The sequence below is a fragment of the Chiloscyllium plagiosum genome, chromosome 40, assembly GCF_004010195.1.
Source record: "Chiloscyllium plagiosum isolate BGI_BamShark_2017 chromosome 40, ASM401019v2, whole genome shotgun sequence".
Lineage (NCBI taxonomy): Eukaryota > Metazoa > Chordata > Chondrichthyes > Orectolobiformes > Hemiscylliidae > Chiloscyllium > Chiloscyllium plagiosum.
The window spans coordinates 11,760,908-11,779,025 of record NC_057749.1 but is presented as its reverse complement, the minus strand read 5'-3'; the positions used below and the strand labels follow the sequence as shown (position 1 = coordinate 11,779,025).

At 42.6% G+C, this 18,118-nt stretch overlaps 1 protein-coding gene across 4 annotated transcripts in view; it reads left to right on the top strand.

The window, feature by feature from the left end:
* Nucleotides 1–18,118, top strand: part of apba2b (amyloid beta (A4) precursor protein-binding, family A, member 2b) — a 125,343-nt gene that overhangs the window by 71,804 nt on the left and 35,421 nt on the right. The window lies entirely within an intron of this gene.

Below are 18,118 nucleotides of genomic sequence, written 5' to 3'. Positions count from 1 at the left end.
CCACTTTTATGCGTTTAAAGACATCCAGCACTTCCTCCTCTGTAATTTGGACATTTTTCAAGATGTCACCATCTATTTCCCTACAATCTATATCTTCCATGTCATTTTCCACAGTAAATACTGATGCAAAATACTTGTTTAGTATATTCCCCATCTCCTGCGGCTCCACACAAAGGCTGCCTTGCTGATCTTTGAGGGGCCCTATTCTCTCCCTAGTTACTCTTTGTCCTTAATGTATTTGTAAAAACCCTTTGGATTCTCCTTAATCCCATTTGCAAAAGCTATCTCATGTCCCCTTTTTGCCCTCCCGATTTCTCCCTTAAGTATATTCCTACTGCCTTTCTACTCTTCTAAGGATTAATGCGATCTATCCTGTCTATATCTGACACATACTTCCTTCTTAAAGTTCCCTAGCTTCTATATCCTTCTCCACAGCAAACGCTGGTGCAAAATACTCATTTAGTATCTTCCCCACCTCCTGCAGTTCCACATATAGGTGAAATAAAGATTTTTTTAACTGTTCTGCTGTTACTTTCTTAAATATTGATTTCAATACTTTTCCAACAGTAGATGTTAGGCTAATCGGCATATAGTTAACTCCTTTTTGCCTCCCTCCTTTTTTTAATAGAGGTGTGACACGAGCAGTTTTTCAATCCTCTGGTACTTCTCCAGAATCAAAGGAATTTTGGAGAATTACAACCAATGCCTCCACTATCTCTCTAGCTATCTCTTTTAGGATCCTAGGATGCAAGCCACATGACCAGGCCCAGGGATTTATCTGCCTGTAGACCCATTATTTTGTCTAATACTGATTTTCCTGCTCCTTGGATGCTGCATGACCTGCTGTGCTTTTCCAGCATCACTCTAATCTAGACTCTGATCTCCAGCATCTGCAGTCCTCACTTTCGCCATTTTGTCTAATACTACTACTTTAGTGATGGTGATGATATTTTAATTATACTGCACCAGTCACACCCTTAAACATCCCATTATTCCTCATGCAATGCAGATTTGGAGGTACTGATTGATAAAAATGGGAAGCCTGATTTATCTGATTTTGCTGATGATTTGTTGAGAAACATTGGACAGGTCATGGAAAGACATCTCTCAGTTTAGGACATTGGAGGTAGAGGCAATATAGATGAGATACAATACAAAAGGTCAAGAATATAAGCATACAAATTGACAGCAGGTCTAGGTCATTCAGCCCCTCGAGCCTGCTCTGCTATTCATTCGATCATTGCTGATTTGATTGTGCCTTCAACTCAATTTTCCAGACGGATCCAACACACCACGCTTCTATGGATTACCCAAAATTCACAAACCAGGAGTCCCCCTCAGACTCATAGTCTCGTCACCTGGAACATCAACTTACAGATTGGCCATGAGCTACACCAAAGAATAAAACACTTAGTACAAGACTCAAGCCATTCCATCCACTCCACTCAAGAATTCCTGAAGACCATCAAAGACACTAAGATAGAAGAGGATGAAATAATGGTTTCCTTTGATGTATAGCCCTACTCACATCAATCAGGCCAAGTAAACACTGACTACACTATTAGAAGACCCAAAGACACATACATCAATCACCACCAACTTCATCAGCAAGGACAGTATCGTCAAGCTTGTGGACTTATGCCTTACCACCCACTACACCTTCAACAACAAAACCTACAGTCAAACCAACAGAACACCCGTGGGATCTCTGATACCAGGGTTCTTAGCAGAGACAATAATGCAGAGACTTGAACAAACTGCCTTGCCAACCATCCAACCCAAACTCTGGATCCGCTACATGGATGACACCTTTGTCATCACTAAATGAAACAAATTAGAGGAAACCTTCAAGACCATCAATAATAGCCTTACTGGCATAAAATTCACTAAAGAGGAAGAAAACAACAACAAACTGCCATTCCTAGATGTCACAGTAGACCGAACAGCCAATGGGGAACTTCAAACCAGCATACTCAGGAAAACAACACATACAGACCAAATATTGAACTACAGAAGCCATCATACCAACATCCACAAATGATACTGCATCAGAACTTTACTTCAACAAGCCACCACGCACTGCAGCACAGAGGAAGTACACAGAGCAGAGGAAAATCATCTGTACAGTGTATTCAAAAAGAATGGGTACCCAATGAACACAAGTCGGCGGATTTCTCAGAAACAAACCCAAATAAGCAGACAAAACACATCCAGAAACCCTAGCCATTCTCCCCTACATCAAAGACATCTTGGAAATGACTGCCAGACTACTCAGACCCCTTGACATCATGCTAGCCCACAAACCCACCAACACACTAAAACAGCAGCGAATGAACTTGAAAGATCCTATACAGACAACAAACAAAACTAATGTCATTTACAAAATACCATGCAAGGACTGTAGCAAACACTACATTGGACAAACAGGCAGAAAACTAGCCACCAGGATACATGAACATCAACTAGCCACAAAACGACATGACTCTCTTTCACTAGTATCCTTACATACAGATAAGGAGGGACACAACTTCGGCTGGACAACACATCCATCCTAGGACAAGCCAAACAAAGACATGCATGAGAATTCCTAAAAGCATGACATTCCAATTGGAACTCTATCAACAGACACGTTGACTTGGACCCCATTTACTACCTCCTGAGAAAAAGAATTGGAAATGACATCACCATAGGAAATGACATCCACGCAGGAAATGACATCACCAACCTAAAGAAACCCAAACATATAAATAGAAAGCAGGAATCATCGGCAATGCTTCATCCGGAGGCTCACTGAAGATCTTACCTAGTATGGTGATGAAACGTCTGAAAATGAACCTTCCAGCTCAGCGAGCAAACCTACATCCAGAACCTCAACCTGAGCCACATATCTTCTCAAAACTTGCTAATATATACAAATGTTTAAGTGATGGAGTCATATAGCAGGGAAACTGACCCTTCAGTCCCACTGTCCATGCTGACCAAGTTTCCCAAACTAAGCTAATCCCACTTCCCTGCATTTGGCCCATATCCCTCTACACCTTTCCTATTCGCATACCTGTCCAAATATCTTTTAAATGTTGTAACTGTACTGCATCTACCACTTCCTCTGGCAGTTCATTCCGCATATGAACCACTCTCTGTGTCAAAATGTTGCCCTTCAGATTCCTTTTAAATTTCTCCTCACCTTAAAAAATGTCCCCTAGTTTTTAACACCCCCATCCAAGGGAAAAGATCTTTGCTATTCACCTTATCTATGCCCTCATGATTTTATAAACCTCTATAAGGTCACCCTTCAACCTCCTACACTCCAGTGGAAAAGATCCCAGCCTATCCAGCCTCTCCTTACAATTCAAATCCTCCAGTCCCAGCAACATCTTGGTAAATCTTCTCTGAACCCTCTCCAATTTAATAATATCCTTCTTGGATGAAGGAACCAAATACAGCATTTCAAAGTTTGCTGACAGCACATGGTTGTGTCAGATGAAGTTGTGAGGAGAACATAAGGAGGTTTCAAGGTGATTTAGACAAGTTGAGTAAGTGGGAATGTCGAAGAAAATTTCAGATCTTCAGTATTGACCAACTTTATTTCATGATATATCATGGGAAGCAGCCAGTCCGTAAAACAGATTGCTAACTGCTTCGAAATATTACAGTTCAGCAGGGGTTTATATGTGACCCAGTTGATAATTTGCTTAACTAGACACAGTATGACAAAATAGCCACTAGATGGCCTACTTACACTTGCATTAGGTAAAGTGGAGGTCTTGCCAAAAATGTTTATTAAAAGGTCTATTGTTTAGGCTTGTGTCAATACTGTGTATTACATTGCTAATTTAACAACATTCCACAGATAAAGTATTTCATGAGTTTTGCAGAAAGCATGGTTGGGGTTATCAGGAGTGAAACCTTAAATCAAGAAAAGGCAACACCATAAGTAAAGGAAAAATAGGGGTTACTCAGGAATGGACCCAAATTCTTAACTAAGCCCTCTCTTATGCTAGGTGCCACAAGTTAACAGGCGCTTATATGAATTTTACTGACTGCAGGCTGACAATTAATTGCAGACAATTAATTATCTTGTACATTGTTGCAGGAGCACAGAACAGAGATAACCAACTGTTAATTTTCAATAATGCTTTCTTTCTTATGGATACACTTAATCTCAGTCCTACTGGGTCAGGTCAGACTTTGACACAGAATCTTGTACGCAGTTAGTTACAAATTTCTCTTAGTAATGATTTTTAGGGTAGCTAAGATAAGGCACAAAGAAAATGGCTTCCAGGGCCACAAAATTTCTTCTACAGGGAAAGATGTGGCAGATGCAACACAAAGTTGCTATGTGTGAAACTGGAAGAACTGCAGATGATAGAAATCAGAAACATATATAGGAATTGCTGGGAAAACTCTGCAGGTCTGGTAGCATCTGTTGAGAGAAAGCAGAGTTAACGTTTTGAGTCCGGTGATCCTTCTTCAGAACACTTTATTCTGAAGAAGAGTCACTGGACCCGAAATGTTAACTTTGCTTTCTCTCCACAGATGCTACCAGATTGGCTGAGATTTTTTTCAGCAATTTCTGTTTTTGTTGCAAAATATGAAGTTATATACTTCGGTGTGAAAAATAGAAAGAAAGAATATCTAATCTAATCTAATCTAATCTAATATTATTTAAATGGTGAGAAGTACTAAGACCATAAGACATAGGAGCAGAAATTAAGCCATTCTGCTCATTGGGTCTGCTCTACCATTTGATCATGGCTGATAAGTTTCTCAACCCCATTCTCTTGCTTTCTCTTGTAACCTTTGATCCCCTTGATATTCAAGAATCTCAGTCTTAAATATGCTCAGTGGCTTGGCCTCCACAGCCTTCTGTGGCAATGTATTCCATAGATTCACCACTCTCTGGCTGCAGAAGTTTTTCCTTATCTCCGTTCTAAAAGGTCTTCCCTTTACTCTGAGGCTGTGCCCTCAGGTCCTAGTCTCTCCTATCAATGGAAACATCTTCCCAACATCTACTCTATCCAGGCCATTCAGTACTCTGTATGTTTCAATTAGATCTCAGGGACTTGGGTTCGATTCCCGTCTTGGGAGTCTGTGTGGAGTTTGCACAATATCCCTATGTCTGTGTGGGTTTCCTCCGGTGCTCTGGTTTCCTCCCACAGTCCAAAGATGTGCAGGTTAGGTGAATTGGCCATGCTAAATTGCCGTAGTGTAGGTGCATTAGTCAGGGATGAATATAGGGTAGGGGAATGGGGCTGGGTGGGTTACTGTTCAGCAGGTCGTTGTGAACTTGTTGAGCCGAAGGGCCTGTTTCCATACTGTAGGGAATCTAATCTAATCTAATTTTCCACTGGGAAGACTGATGTGAAGTAATTATTCAGTTCCTCAGTCATTTCCTTGTTCCCCACTCCTCTCTGTTTGGCATCATTTTCCAGCAGCCCATTGTCCACTTTTGCCTCTATTTTGCTCTTTATATATCTCAAGGAACTCTATGGTCTTCCTTTTTTTTACTGGCTAGCTTAGCCTCATAATTAATCTTCTCCCTCCTCATTTATTTTTTCTTGTTCTCCTCTGTTGGTCTTTGTAAGCTTCCCAATCTTCTGGTTACCCACTGCCCTTCGTCACGTTTTATGCTATCCCTGACTTCCCTCGTCAGCCATGGTTTCCTCATTCTTCCTGTACCATGCTTCTTTTTCTGTGGGATGAATCTCTGCCGTGTCTCCTGAATTACTCTCAGAAACTCTTGCCATTGCTGTTCCACTGTCTTTCCTACTAGGATCCTCTTCCAGACAATTCGACCTAGCTCCTCCCTCATGCCTCTGAAGTTGCCTTTATTCAGCTGTAATACCATAATCTGATTCTATCTTCTCCCTCTCAGATTGCAGAGTAAATTCAGTCCTGTTATGATCACTGCCTCCTAAGGGTTCCTTCATCTTAAGCTTCCTTATCAAGTCTGCCTCATGGCTCAACACTAAATCCAGTGTTGTCTGTTCCCTAGTGGGCTTCACCACAAATTGCTCCAAAACGCCATCTCATAGACATTCCACAAATTCCTTTTCTTGCAGCCCACTACCAACCTGATTTTCCCAGACCACCTGAATGTTGAAATCCCCCATGATCACTGTACCTTTGCCTTTCCTACACATCTTTTCTATCTCCTGGTGTATCCTGTGCCCCAGCTTCTGACTATTGTTTGGAGGCCTATTTTAGAGGAACCTCAATTATCCGAATACCAATTATCCGAAAATCGGATTATCCAAAGAAGATCTCGAGGTCCCAATAGAAACATTGCATCAAAGACGTGTTTCCAACAGTGATCGTGTCTTTTGTTTACAGTGATTAAACAGGCACCATCTCCAAATGACTGACCTCCTGCCCTCTCTCTCCCCCTACACACTTTCCCTGGAGTTCTACTGAGGGGTGTACCCTAAGCCCCCCCCTTCCCCAGATAATCTCTCCAACATTGTCCTGTACAGGGCAAATGTAAAACCCGTCAAAAAGGTGCAGTAAAAAGTTGTGTGTGTGGCTGTGGCTGTAGCTGTGGGTGTGTGTGTGCGCGCACGCTATTTGGAGACTTACCCCATAAAGGCAGCAGCAGCAGTCTTGTTGTTGGTGTCCAGTGTGGTTGCCCTGGAGAGGGGGCCGCAGGGGGGCAGTTCTGGGGGGGGGGCTTGCACACTGTCACCTGAACAGGGAGCAGACTTTAAAAACTCTGAACCCCAGAGGAAAGGCATTTAATTGATTAACCAAATAATCAATTATCCGAATGAAATCGTGCCTGCCCATCACGTTCGGATAATCGAGGTTCCCCTGTACATAAATGTAACTATGGTTTTTTTACTTTTACGGTTCCTCAATTCTACTCACACAGATTCTGCACAATCTGACTCTACTTCATTTCATACTATTGATTTAGTTTCATTACTAATAAGGCAAGCCCACCCCTTCTGCCCACCTGCCTATCTTTTCAATAGGATGTATATCTTTGGATATCCAGTTCCTAATCTTGATCCCCTTGCAGCCGTGTCTCCTTGATGTCCACCATGTCATACCTGCCAATTTTGATTTGTGCCACAAGTTCATTTACCTTATTCCTTATACTATGTGCATTCAGGTATACACCTTCAGACCTGTATTAACTGCCCCTCTTCTCATTGTCACTTATTTGTCCAGCATGCTTAAAGTTTAATTGCTAACCCTTTCCATACACTCAGTCTTATTTGTGTTTGAACTGGAGATTTTAATAACCTCTCCTGAGTTCTGCAGTCTTACCTCCTCCCTTAATTCGAGTTTTCTAATTTCCCCTATAACTGGACCCTCCCCAACCCTATTTAGTTTAAATTCCTGTCTGTAGCCCCAGCTATGTGATTGCTGGGACTCTGGTCCTAGCACAGTTCAGATGAAGACTGTTCCATTGGAACAGGTCCCTTCTTCCCCAATACTGGTGCCAATGTCCCATGAATTCAAACCCATTTCTCCCACATCAATCTTTGAGCTACACATGTTCTTCCTTAATCTTATTGATCCTGTGCCAATTAGCTTGTGGCTGAGGTAGTGATCCAGAGATTATTACCTTCTTGGTTCTGCTGTTTAATTTAGCACCTAGCTGTTTATACTTGCTTAGCCGAATCTCTTTCCCTGGTTTTACCTATGTCATTGGAACCTACGTGGACCACAACTACTGGATCTTTACCTTCCCACTCCAAGTTCCTTTGCAGTTCAGATGAGATATTCTGAATTCAAGCACCAGGCAGGCAACACAACATCTCGATTCTGGTTACAGAGAACAGTGTCTATGCCTGTAACTATATTATCCCCAATTACAACAACAATTCTCTTCTCACACCCCTCTTGAATGACTCCCTGCGCCACGGTGCTGTGGTCAGTTGGCTCGTCCTCCCTGCAGTCCCCATTCCTGTCCACACAGGGAGCAAAACTGTTGAACCTGTTGGACAAGGTCAGGGGCTGAGACTCCTGCAACTCTACCTCCCGGATCCCTCTACCTGCCTCACTCACAGCCACACCCTCCGGTCCCTGGCCACTGGCTGAATTTGAGTTAGTTCATTTAATGGGTGTGACTGTCTCCTGAAACATAGCATCCAGGTAACACTCTCCCTCCCTGATGCGTCGCAATGTTTGAAGGTCAGACTCCAACTTATCAACTCTGAGCCGGAGTTCTTCCAGCAACCAACATTTCCTACAGACATGGTCACTGGAAACCACAATGAGGTCCTTCAGCTCCCACATCATGCAGAAACAATGCATCACCTGACCCTCCATCCTTATTTTATTTAAAGAGGTCTGGGTGTTTTTGTAAACCAGTCAATGGAAATAGATAGTCCTGAAGAAGAGTTACAGCTGAAACGTCAAATTCTCCACCTTCTGATGCTGCCTGGCTTGCTGTGTTCTTTCAGCTTCCTGCTTGTCTACCTTGGATTCCAGCATCCGCAGTTTTTTTGTCTCTAATGAAACTAGACAGGCAGGTATGTTAAGCAATGAGTAAGGCAAATGGTATGTTGGTTTTCATTGCAAGAGAATTTGAGTTCAGAAGTACTGCAGTTATACAAGATCTTGCTGCGATCACAACTGGTGTATTGTGTGCAGTTTTGATCTTGCTGCCTAAAAGAGGATATACTTGTCATAGAGAGAATGCAGGAGAAAGTGAGGACTGCAGATGCTGGAGATCAAAAGTTGAAGAGTGTCATGCTGGAAAAGCACAGCCGGTCAGGCAGCATCCGAGGAGCAGGAGAATCGATGTTTCAAGTGTAGGCCCTTCATCAGGAATGAGGCTTGTGGCCCAAGGGGGCTGAAAGATAAATGGGAGGGGGGTGTGGCTGGGATGGGGGAAGGTATCTGGGAATGGGTAGATGAAGGTGCAGGTGAAGGTGATGGGTTGGAGAGGAGGGTAGAGTAGATAGGTGGGAAGGAAGATGGACAGGTAGGGCAGTTCAAGAGGGCAGTGCCGAGTTGGAAGGTTGGATCTGGGTTAAGGTGAGGGGAGGGGAAAGGCGGAAACTTGTGAAATCCATGCTGATCCGGTGTGTTTGGAGGGTCCCAAGGTGGAAGATGAGGTGTTCTTCCTCCAGGTGTTGGGTGTTTAGGGTTTGGCGGTGGAGAAGGCCCAAGACTTGCACATTCTTGGCGGAGTGGGATGGGAGTTAAAGTGTTTGGCCATGAGGTGGTGGGGTTGTTTGGTGCGTGTGTCCCAGAGATGTTCTCTGAAGTTCTGCGAGTTGGCGTCCTGTCTCCCCAATGTAGAGGAGACCACATTGAGAGCAACGGACATAGTAGATGATGTGTGTGGAAGTACATGTGTTGGACGTGGAAGGATCCTTTGGGGCCATGGAGGGGGGCAAGGGGGGTGGTGTGGGTGTAGATTTTTACACTTCTGACGGTGGCAGGGAAGGATTGCACTTCTACCCACTCCATCAAGGACAAGTCCTGGGCCTCCTCCACAGCAAACCCTAACCACCAATGCCTGGAGCAAGAATGCTTCATTTTCCACCTTGGGACCCTCCAGCCACACGGGATCAATGAGGATTTCACCAGTTTCCTCATTTCCCCCCCCCCCCCAACCTTATTCCAGATTGAACATTCCAACTCAGCACCGTCCTCTTGAACTGTACTATATGCCCACATATCTGCTTCACCCTCCTCTCCGACCTATCATCTTCACCCCCACCTTCAACTACCCATTGCATTCCCAGCTATCTTGCTCCCCCCAGCCCCACCCCCTCCCATACATCTCTTAGCCCCCTTGGGCCACTTGCCTCATTCCTGATAGAGGGAAAGCAGCAGAGCATCACTGGACTGATAAGCAGGACTGTGTCCCATGAGGAGAGATAAGTTTGACTGGGTCTGTGTTTACTAGAGTTAAGAAGGATGTTTCAATCTTTGGAGTCTAGAACCAGGGAACACAGCCTCAGGATAGTGATTAGATCAGGTAGGACTCAGATGAGGAAAAATAGACCTGTGGAATTCTCTACCACAGAAGGCTGTCATTAAATATATTATTTAAAAAATACATTTTCAGATTCTAAAGACATCTCGGGGTTTGGGGAGAAAGAGGAACAATCATGATCAAATTGAATGATGGAGCAGGTTGGAAGAGCCAAATGCCCTATTTCTGTCCTACATTTTCTATGTAAAACCCCATAGTTCTAAACTTTATCCTAGTTGTCGTCTCTTCCACAAGAGGGAGCATCATTTCAGCAGCCATCTTTTCAAATCCTCTCAGGATCTTACATGTTTCAGTAAGATCACATCTCAATCTTCCAAACTCTAATGGATACAGGCCCAAAATATCCAAACTTGCCTATAACTCTTACGTTCCTTGAATCAGTCTTGTGAACCCTCTCTGAATTGTTTCTAATGCAATAATATCATTATTAAATGAGATCAGAATTGTATACAGTAGTCCAGATTGTGGTCTCAGCAATTACCTGTTAAACTGTATCAAAACAACCCTATTTTTATATTCCCTTCCCCTTGCAATAAACATCAATAGTCCATTTTTCTTCCTGGTCATTTGCTGCACCTACATAGTAACATTTTGTGATTTGTGTACCAGGATACCAGGATTACTGTGAACCTCACAATTCTGCAATCTACTTTTATTTAAATATGATGTGGAGGAGTCAGTGTTGGACTGAAGTGGACAAAGTTAAAAATCACACAACACCAGATTATAATCCAACAGGTTTTTTTGGAAGTACTGGCTTTCATCAGGTAGCTGTAAAACAGGAATTTAAGACACAGAATTTATGGCAAAAGATTACAGTGTCATGCAAATGAAATGATATATTGAACAAACCTAGATTGTTCAATATATCTAGGGCGGCACGGTGGCACAATGGTTAGCACTGCTGCCTCACAGCGCCAGAGACCCGGGTTCAATTCCTGATTCAGGCGACTGACTGTGTGGAGTTTGCACATTCTCCCCGTGTCTGCGTGGGTTTCCTCCGGGTGCTCCGGTTTCCTCCCACAGTCCAAAAATGTGCAGGTTAGGTGAATTGGCCATGCTAAATTGCCCATAGTGTTAGGTAAAGGGGTAAATGTAGGGGTATGGGTCAGTTGTGCTTCGGCGGGTCGGTATGGACTTGTTAGGCCGCAGGGCCTGTTTGCACACTGTAAGTAATCTAATCTAATCTAGATTGCTCTTGCATCTTTCATTTTTTAGAATGGGCTGCAGGTTCTGGGATTTACATATTAATGAACCGAAACCTGCAAACCATTCTAAAAGATGAAAGATGCAATAGCAATTTAGGTTTGTTCAATGTATATTTCAGTTGCATGACCCTGTAATCTGTTGCTATAAACTCTGTGTTTTAGATCCTGTTTCACAGCTGTCTGATGAAAGCCAGTACTTCCAAAAAAAAACCTGTTGGACTAAAACCTGGTGTTGTGTGATTTTTAACTTTATTTAGATAGTGTACTTCCTTTCCGTCTTTCCTGGCAATTCATATTCAACCATATTACACTCCGTTTTCCATATTTTTGCCCACTTCACAACTTGCTTTTCTACCTATCTTTGCAAAATCTGTAAATTTACTAACGATACACTACAGCACTGAGACCTATGACACTTCAATTGTTACGTCTTTCTAATCTGAAAACAGCCCGTTTATACCTACTGTATTTCTTGTTAATTAGCCAATTTTCTCTTTGCAAGTATGTTACCCCTACACATTGAGCTCTTACTTTGTGTCGTAAGCTTTCGTGTGACACCTTCTGGAAATCCAAGAATAATGCACCCTCAGGTTGTTCTTTTCTATATTATCTGTCTCTTTCTCAAAGAACTATAATACAATTACAACATTTAAAAGGCATCTGATGGGGATCTGAATAGGAAGGGTGTCAAAGGATATGGGCTAAATGTTGGCAAATAGGACTAGATTAATTTAGGGTATCTGAACGGCATGGATGAGTTGGACCGAAGGGTCTGTTTCTGTGCTGTACATCTCTATGACTCTATGACTCTTCAAAGTTTGTGAGAAGATTTGTAGCTTGGGTGCTCATTGTTGTGGTTCTGTTTGCCGAGCTGGGAATTTGTGTTGCAGACGTTTCATCCCCTGTCTAGGTGACATCCTCAGTGCTTGGGAGCCTCCTGTGAAGCGCTTCTGTAATGTTTCCTCCGGCATTTATAGTGGTTTGTCTCTGCCGCTTCCGGTTGTCAGTTCCTGCTGTCCGCTTCAGTGGCCGGTATATTGGGTCCAGGTCGATGTGTTTGTTGATATAATCTGTGGATGACTGCCATGCCTCTAGGAATTCCCTGGCTGTTCTCTGTTTGGCTTGTCCTATAATAGTAGTGACTTCAGATCCAATCAATAAGCACATCGATCTGGACCCAATATACTGACCACTGCAACGGACAGCTGGAACTGACATTTGTGTGCTGTTATGAGTCCTAGTGGTCGCAGTAATCTGGCTGTCAGTTCAGAAATGTTCTTGAAGTATGGTAATGTGGCTAGTCCTTTAGGTTGTGGCATGTCCTTGTTCCGTTGTCTTTCCCTTAGGCATCTGTTGATGAAATTGCGGGGGTATCCGTTTTTGGCGAATACATTGTAGAGGTATTCTTCTTCCTCTTTTTGCAGTTCTGGTGTACTGTAGTGTGTTGTGGCCCTTTTGAACAGTGTCTTGATGCAACTTCTTTTGTGTGTGTTGGGGTGGTTGCTTTCATAGTTCAGGACTTGGTCTGTGTGTGTGGCTTTCCTGTATACCTTTGTGGTGAATTCTCCGTTCGGTGTTCTCTGCACCGTCATGGCTAGGAATGGGAGTTGGTTGTCCTTTTCTTCCTCTCTAGTGAATCTGATTCCTGTGAGTGTGGCGTTGATGATCCGGTGTGTGTTTTCTATTTCTGTGAATAGAATACAGTAAAATAGGTAAGAAGGCTAATGGTGAGGACAACACAAAGAATCTGCAAAGGGGTGTGGGCAAGTGAGTGGGCAACAATTTGGCAGATAGAATATAATGTGGGAAATGAGAGGTTATGCACTTTGAAAAATTAAGGAGCTGAATATTATTTAAATAGTATAAACTGCAGCAGAAAAGGATTTGGGTCCTTGTGTATGAATTTCAAAAAGCAAGCATCCACTTTCAGCAGAGAGTACTGCCTGACTCCCCAAAGCCTATGCAAGTCAGTAGTATGTTTGAATATTCTCCATTTGTTTGGATGAGTGTAGCATCAATCATGCTCAAGCTGCTTGATACCATCCAGAACAAATCAAACCATTTGACAGGCACCATGTCTATAAATGTTGGTGAATTTTACATTATTTGGGTCTAGTGAGGTGGTGGTGGTTCTAAACTGGCCCAAAACTCGAATGTAGTTCACTTTAAGCTAAACCTTCTAATTTTTCTCTTGCTCTTAAAGTTTCAAAATGGTGCCATATTGTGGAAATGAATGAAATTTACTGTATTTTACTGTATTTTATTGTATTTCTCACTGCAAAATACACGTGAGAAAGAAAATCATTAATTCATTCAACTCCACCAGTGGCACTCAGTAGCAGTAGTGTGTACCATCTGTAAGATATTCTGCAAAAGTTCACCAAACCTCCTTGGACAGAATCTTCTAAACCCACAGCCATTTCTATTTAGAAGGACAAGAGCATCGGATACCATATCCTGCAAGTTCCCCTCCGAGTGACTCACATCTGATTTGCTCTGTGGGTGTCCCTATACCAAATGGATTGCAACAGTTCAAGAAGATAACTCACCACCACCTTCTTAAGAAAAACTAGGCAAGGGCTTGTGCTGCATTTGATGGGCACAATTTATGAATAAGTAAAAAGAAAGGAAAAGCAAAAAATATATTTGCCTTTATTTCAAATGGTATAGAGGATAAAAACAAGAAGGTCTTACTAAACTAATTCAAGACACTAGTCAGACCACACCTCGAATAGCATGAACAATTTTGATTCCCTCATCTAAGGAAATATATACTGATATTGGAGGAAGTTCAGAGAATGTCCAAGCACGGAGGGATTTTCTTATGATGAGAGGTTGGGTAGGTTGGGCTTGTATTCATTGGAGTATGGAGAGATTGTTTTCCCTTGTGGGAAAGCCTAGGACCAGTGGGCATAATCTCAGTAAAGGTCACCCACATAAGACAGAGATGAGAAAGAATTTCTTCAACAGGAGGGTAGTGAATCTGTGGAATTCTTTATGCAGAGGGCTGTCGAGGCTGAGTTGTTAAGTATATTCAAGGAATCAATGGGTTATGGGGGAAAAAGGCAGGAAAGTGGAGTTGAGCATTTTCAGATCAACCATGATCTCATTGAATGGTAGAGCAGACTTGATGGAGCTGAATGGCTTACTTCAGCTCATAAGTCTTATATTGTTAATATTTTGAATCTGGAAATGTTGGAAATGTAGTACTGATCTCTGTGGAGAGAGAAATAGAGTTAAGGTTTCAGATCCGTAGCCTCTCAAGCTGAGCTTCAGTTGGAGCTTTCAAAACAGACAGATTTTTATTGGTTTTGAAATCAGTACTTGTCAAAAGGGTGAAGGTAGCTCTCAGCCATTATCTAATTAAATGGTGGAACAGGCTTGAGAGATTAGCTGGTTTATTTTTATTTCTTTGTCATTATTATGTTATTCCTTTATTCAAGAAAGGGAATAGGGGTAATCCTGGGAATTACAAACAAGTCAGCTTTATGTGTGTGGTGGGAAAATTATTGGAAAAGATTCTGAGAGACAAGATTTATGACTACTTGGAAAACCGTCGTTTGATTAGAGATAGTCAGCACGGCTTTGTGAGGAGCAGGTCATGTCTCACAAGCCTTATTGAATTCTTTGAGGATGTGACAAAACACATTCATGAAGGTAGAGCAGTGGATGTAGTGTACATGGATTTTATCAAAGCGTTTGAGAAGGTTCCACATGGTAGGCTCATTCAGAAATTAAGGAGGCATGGGATACAGGATAATTTGGCTGTCCAGATTCAAAATTGGCTGGCCCCAGAAAACATAGGGTGGGAAGAGATGGACAGTTTTCAGCCTGGAGCTCGGTGACCAGTGGTGTTCCGCAGGGATCTGTTCTGGGATCTCTGCTATTTGTGATTTTTATAAATGACTTGGATGAGGAAGTGGAAGAGTGGGCTAGTGAGTTTGCTGATGACATGAAGGTTGATGGAGTTGTGAATAGTGTGGAGAGGGCTGTTGTAAGTTGCGATGGGATATTGACAGGATGGAGAACTGGGTTGATAAGTGGCAGGTGGAGATCAACCTGGAAAAGCGTGAAGTGATTCATTTTAGAAGGTCAAATTTGAATGCAGAATACAGGGTTAAAGGCAGGATTCTTGGCAATGTGGAGGAACAGAGGGATCCTGGGGTCCATGTTCATAGATCTCTCTTGATAGGATTGTTAAGAAGGCGTATGGTGTGTTGGCTTTCATGAGCAGGGGGATTGAGTTTAAGTGCTACAAGTTTATTCTGCAGCTCTAATGAGCCCTGGTTAGACCACACTTGGAATATTGTGTTCAGTTCTAGTCACCACAGGATATGGAAGCTTTAGAGAGGGTGCAGAGGAGATTTACCAGGATGCTGCCTGAACTGGAGCGCACGTCTGATGAAGAAAGTTTGAGGGAGCTAAGGCTTTTCTCATTGGAATGAAGAAGGATGCAAGGTGACTTGATAGAGGTGTACAAGAAGTTGACAGGAGAGTGAAGAGTCAGAGACTTTTTCCCAGGGCAGAAATGGCTATCACAAGGGGGCATAATTTTAAGGTGATTGGAGGAAGGTTTAGGGATGATGTCAGACATTGGTTCTTTACTACAACCTCTGGTAGTGCATTCCACACACCCATCACTCTGTGTACAGTCAGATACATTAGGAACATTTAAGCGACTCTTGGATAGGCACATGGATGACAGTAAAATGAAGGGTATGTAGGTTAGTTTGATCTTAGAGTAGGATAAAAGATCGGTACAATATAAAGTACCGAAGGGCCTGTACTGTGCTGTACTGTTCTGTGTTCTATTAATGAATCACCCAGTTGAAGGGTTAGCGCTTCGCGTATAGAACAACACTAAGATTAAAAAGTAGATGCAAAAAAACTGACTCGGGCATAGTGAAAGATAACGCCATGCCTGTGTTTACTACCAGTAGCTTGTACATACAAGAGAAATGTGGAGATGTTGAGAAGCTCACCATTTAAAGCAGAATAATAGGGATCATTAAGAAAACAGTTCAGAGGATTGCTGAAGACAATAGCATTAAGAAAATGGCAAAGAAGCTTGGAGCAGAAATTGGAAACCTAAGAGAGATGAAGCTGGTGGCAAGATTAACGAGGTAAAAACAATGACTGCAGATGCTGGAAACCAGATTCTGGATCAGTGGTGCTGGAAGAGCACAGCAATTCAGGCAGCATCCGAGGACAGGCAAAATCGACGTTTCGGGCAAAAGCCCTTCATCAGGAATAAAGGCAGAGAGCCTGAAGCGTGGAGAGATAAGCTAGAGGAGGGGGGGGGTGGGGAGAGAGTAGCATAGAGTACAATAGGTCAGTGGGGAAGGAGATATACACGCCGTGACATCGAACAATTCTTCCGTCGCCTCCGCCTCCAAGCTTACTTTCACAATCAGGACTCCCGCCCTGAAGAAGTTTTCCTCTTCTCTCCCACCCTCCTCTAGCTTATCTCTCCACGCTTCAGGCTCTCTGCCTTTATTCCTGATGAAGGGCTTTTGCCCGAAACGTCGATTTTGCCTGTCCTCGGATGCTGCCTGAATTGCTGTGCTCTTCCAGCACCACTGATCCAGAATGGTGGCAAGATTAGCCTCTCCAAATTCAGTTTCGCAATTTTCTGACTCACTGTTTTTCCAATCTGGTATAATTGCTGTCACAGCCTGGTGTCTGCACATCTCTAAATGTCTCTGGTAGTTATAACCAGTAATCTGGATAAAGCTTAAAATTCTGTTCCATTTTGTGATAATACTGTATCTCCATGCAAGGCTGAGTGGAGCCTGTTAAAGAGGAAATGTATTTAATCAGGATTAATAACAGGATGATGTTTACCTCCTGAAGTTTGTTCACAATGAAATTGGCCTTTGCTTTTGACCCTCCCATTCCTTAACTTCCGTCTTCCAAAAACGTGGCAACCACATTTCCAAGACCAATGTTCCCCTCTCAAAGAATGGGGCATCTTTTTCGATTCAAAGGCAGGAGCACCCAAGGTATATCACCAAGAGGGCATCTGACTAAATAGGAGGAAGAGACAGAAATGGAGTTAGACTGCACTGCGCAGAGACATGATTGAGTGGTGGAACAGACTCAGTGGCCAAATGGCCTAATCCTAGTCCTGTGTCTTATGGTCTAATGGAGACCTATCCCAGATCTGCAGCTTTTATCGGCTAAGACCTTTTTTTATCAAGGATTGCAGCACAGAAATTTTCACAGCCAAAGGACATCCAAAGCACTTTACAGGCAATGAAGTATTTTTAAAGTAATCTAATCTAATCTAATCTAATCTAAAGTGTTGCCACTGTTGTAATATAGGCAAATCAGCAGTCTGCTTTCATACAGCTATCTCTCACAAATGACAGTATGAAAGTCAAATAATCTGTTTTATGATATTGATTGAGGGATAAATATTGGCTAGGACTCAAAGGAGAACTCCCTGCTTTTTCTCTGTGAGACCTTTTTATATCTATCTGAGAAGGTAGATATGCCTCAGTTAAACATCTTATCTGAAAGGTGGCACCTGTGATAATGTAATATCCCTTCAGCACTGCACCAGAGTGTCAGCTTTATTTTTTTCTGATCAAGTCCTAAAGTGGGACTTGAACCCACAAGCTTCTGACTCAAATGTGAAGAGTACTAACCACTGAGTCAGGACGAACACCAAGGCCTATTTGACCTTTTTTAGGTTCTTTCTTTTCCCTGTCCATTTTTCTCTCTCATCCCACCCCATTTCCCATCCTTTCCATGCTTGTTACTGCAGGGAGACTGTTATTCCATCAGTGTGTATTGTGGTTGGACCCCTTGCATCGCCTGGGTTGTACATTTCATCCTGATAAACATCAAGGTAATATTGAAAATGGAATTAAGACAAAGGGCAAAAATGCAAGAAATGTGAACAGAAACAGCATGTGCTGGATATATATAGCTGACCTGCTACAGATAA